The sequence below is a fragment of the Populus euphratica genome, unplaced genomic scaffold, assembly GCF_000495115.2.
Source record: "Populus euphratica unplaced genomic scaffold, PopEup_1.0 scaffold818.1, whole genome shotgun sequence".
In the NCBI taxonomy this organism is placed as follows: Eukaryota; Viridiplantae; Streptophyta; class Magnoliopsida; order Malpighiales; family Salicaceae; genus Populus; species Populus euphratica.
In genome coordinates this window covers 73,891-78,158 of record NW_011500684.1, presented here as the reverse complement: position 1 = coordinate 78,158, position 4,268 = coordinate 73,891, and the positions used below count along the sequence as shown (strand labels likewise).

Here is a 4,268-nt window from a genome sequence, read left to right as displayed (position 1 = left end):
TTTTTTTTTTTTGAATTTGAAAAATTAAGTAATTAAATAAACCTCCTTAATCACCTTAATTATCTTTCGGGAATGAATACTCAAAACTTCACGGATAAAATATTGAATATTTAATTTCTTATCCTATAAAAAATAAAAATATATATGATATTCATTATCATCCCTAAGGCGCAGGGAAATTATAAAGCTACTGTGATAATGGTGAAGAAACATGCGATATGGTTGGTTTTTTTCCACCAATTAACTCTTCTCTGGTCAAGACTAATTTTATATTTCCTTATTCAATAAATAATAATAATAACAGTTCACAAGAATTTAAAACTCATCCTCGAAGGTTTAATTTCCCACGTCTCCTGTTCTGTCAATTTTCATGGGTTTGAGCAGAAGGCTTTCAAGGGTTACTGCTAGCCCATGCATTAAACAAGTTGGGTTGTTTACGAGGCTGCCTTCTTTATCACAATAGGACTCCTTACATGGTGTTTTCCATCGGACCAGGTAATCCCTCCGAACACAGTCATCATTCTTAAACCCTTTCTTAGCCTCTACAGTTACCTCAAACATTTTCTCTTCATGTTTCTTATCGAACCTCAAACTTCTTGGCTCAACCTTCACAGATATTCCTCTAGGTGCTTTGATGTGAACTCTATACGAGCTCGGAGTCCCCACGTTCTTCAATGTTCGAGACAACGTGATCTTGCCTGAGAGATTCGGGACAGTAATGGATGGATAGTTGAAATCAACCAGACTACTGTTGTTGTGCGACTGGCATATGTATGGCTCACCAAGAAAAAGGGACAACTGGGTTGAATTATAGCCAATGGAACATAGAAAGTCCACATAATCTCTAGTTGTTAAGTCATAGACCAAGCCTGGTTCCATTGCTCGGCTAGGCCAGATGTGCCCTGCACCATAATTCAAGGGGTTTGCCTCGATAAGAGAAGCATTGGCAATAGGCTGTCTGGCATTGCTGATCGTTGTCGCTGAAATGTCATAAGCAACCACTCAAGTTATCAGTGCATCACACAAAAATAACCTCAAGATAGCTTTTATGAGCAGAAACAAGGACTAACCGGTTGTAATGATTGCGGATTTTATAGCAGCAGGACTCCAATCAGGGTGAATATTTTTGAGAAGACCAGCGATTCCAGAAACATGGGGGCATGAAATTGAAGTCCCTGACATGATATTGAATAGTACTTGGCGCTGGTCTCCTGCGATATGAAATGGCCCTGAAGCCCTTGTGTAAGCAGCAAGAATATTCACCCCAGGTGCAGTGATGTCAGGCTGAAGTATCACGAAAATTAGCAGTCACAAAACAATATAGTGCACTCATTTCAACTTAAATGAAGATGTCAGAAGCATATCGTTTGCACTTCCGATTCAGTGTCACGTTGAAGCACCTTGAGGATCCCTGGAGTGATTGGATTAGGCCCAGGAGATGAAAAGTTGGCCTTGGTGGGTGCAGCCACTGTTCCCACTTCTGTGGCACCACTTATATAAGCTACTGGTGTCCTGAATGAAAAGAGAAGAACTTAGTGACTTACAGGATCACAGATGACAAGTAGTACAGGACATCGTCGACTTAATTTAATCAATCGACGAATTCTAATTTTCTGAATCAAATAAGAGAGACATTACTTTGTACTATAGATATAAGATAAAATGGAAAGCCCATCGACTGCAGAGACAACTGAAGTAGGAACGAAGTGCGCAATAGGATCCACTACACTAAACATAAATTGGTCAGCAAGTATCATCCCCACGCCACCAGATTGAGCAACGACCAAACTCTTTTCTCCATCAAAGACCTCGTCACGAGTACAATATACAATTTTTCCTTTTACTTTCACTGGGTCAAGGGATCCGACGAGACAATGTTTTCTGCCAAACATAAGAAAGATGAATCTAAGAGATCAAGAAAATTAGAACGAACATGTGAATTTTTGTTAGAGAACGAAGTCAGTTTGGTTACGCTAAATGACTAGAGACGTTGGCAGCTTTAACATCCACCGAATTGATCAAGGGGTAGAACTTCCCTGCTGGTTGAGTATTGGTATTAATACTGAGGCCCTGATTATTTAGAAATGAAGCAAATTCTTGAGACCTCATGTTAGCTAGGACAATTTGTAAGGACATGCCAAAAATATGGGCTAATTGGCCGAACCTTGTATCGTTTGTGATTGCCAAGGATGGCACTAGATGGAAATTCCCTACTGATGGTGCTAGCACCAACTGTAAGAATCCATGGAGCTAAATTTACAACTGCACCAGGAGCAGGTCCTTCATTTCCTGCTGCGGCAACCACAAGAATCCCATTCTCGACGGCATGAAATGCTCCTATTGCAGTTCTATCTTTGAAGTATTCGTTTGGAACAAATCCAAGTGAAACAGAGAGGATATCTACACCATCATGTATAGCAGCCTCATAGCCAGCCAATACATCAGCATCCAGACAGTCTGGCCAGCAAACCTTGTATGAAGCAACTCGCGAGTTGGGAGAACCACCTTTCGCTGTTCCATAAGCTGAGCCAAGCAAGTTTGCCCCAGAAACAAAACGACCTCCTGCAGTGGAGAGAGTGTGGGTTCCGTGGCCATTGTAATCTCGCGCGGTGTGGTATGAAGAATTAAGTGGGTGGCCAACTTCAGCTTCGTAGCCTTTGTTAAAGTATCTTGCTCCGATCAGTTTCCTGATAACAACAGCATAATTGGATGTTACGAATCTAACTATTTGTAGGATAGCCTAAGCATATACTGTAGGCTGCAGAAGCGAAAGATTTTGCACAGGATGCTGAGAGACTAGTTCAGATAATAAAAGGAGCTCTAGTCATTAGAAAGAAATCAAATTACCTGTTGCATTTAACCCCATCGTTTGTATCACAGTACCCTTTCCATTTAGAAGGAACAGGTCCCATCCCTTCATCATTGAAGCTTTCCGATTCAGGCCAAACACCTACGTGCCATCGTAGATTTCAAGAAAATGTTAAACAAGAGCTATCCATGGAAGTTCTCTCCCATATGCAAGGTAATTGTACCTTGTCCAAAAATAATTGAAGGCAGCAACATTATTTTATGAGAATGATGAAGGATAGTTGAAACATTCTATACACACAAGTAAATTCAATTACCAAAATCAAGAGTTCCAATAATTACGCCTTCTCCAAATTTGGCCTTTAGCCACATAGAATCAGCTGAAATCTCTCCATCTCTTTCCAGTCCAAGAAAGTCCCATGAATTTGTCGTGTGTAATTTGCTTATTTGGTTCCGAAAAACAGATAAAACTTTTGGATGCTCTGTACAAATTAACAAGACTATTAATCTAATAATATCATTATTATCAAGAAGTTCATGTCGAAAAACGAGAAAGGAAGCATATTAATTGTAAGATATCGTAATTTTATGATATGTACTTGAAATTTCAGCTGCTTCTTCATCTTCAAGTATTGCTGCAAAACCATTGAAATAACGAGTGTAGGAGTAGAATATGGCTTCTTTCGCCTTCTCCTTACTGTTATTGCGATAGAAATCATTATTAGAATCATGTCTATACAGCACATAGTACAAGTCATGTAATATTGCATCACCTCTGCATGCAGGAACCCAGAAGTTAATGATGGGAATCGGTTACCCTGTCCAGATCCAAGGAAGAAGGTTCAGAAACATGAGAATGTCTCCCCAGGTAAACCACATAAGACTGTGTATACAGACACAAGTATATATCAGCTTAAGAGTAATAACATAAGATATATTGTTGATGATCATGCAACAAGAAGTACCAAAAGATCAATATTAAAACATCAACATTGTATAATATTAATGCATGCTAGCTTGCCTTTTTTGCAGCTAGAATTGGACTCCGCAAGGTAGCGAAAAGAGTGAGAAACAGAAACAAATAGTAAGAAGCTGCTGCAGTGCCCATCTTTTTTATACACTTGCTCAATAAGGTCTGTTAAGCGATGTTAATCTCTATGAGAATAACATAAACCATTTATATAGGATTAGCTTCCCCAAATCTCCACCAAAAACAAAAACAAAAAATCTATACGCAACAAGTTTTTTTGCAGACCATAAAAGACTTTTCAAAAGACTTGAATTTGGACACAAGTACTTTTCCAAGGTCGACGAAGGGTCTTCGATTTTTTTTCAAGAGTATAATTCTCACCAGTGATGGTGATGGTGCAAAGTGTATATTGTATTATTTAACACCATCCTCGGCAAAGAAAGATAATACCATGTTATAATTCAATTAATCAGATTTTAAACTTATTTTT

At 38.9% G+C, this 4,268-nt stretch overlaps 1 pseudogene; it reads right to left on the bottom strand.

Annotated features, from left to right (window-relative positions):
- Positions 1 to 254: 254 nt before the first annotated feature.
- LOC105115984 (subtilisin-like protease SBT5.3) lies at positions 255 to 4,055 on the bottom strand (annotated as a pseudogene).
- Positions 4,056 to 4,268: the final 213 nt, after the last annotated feature.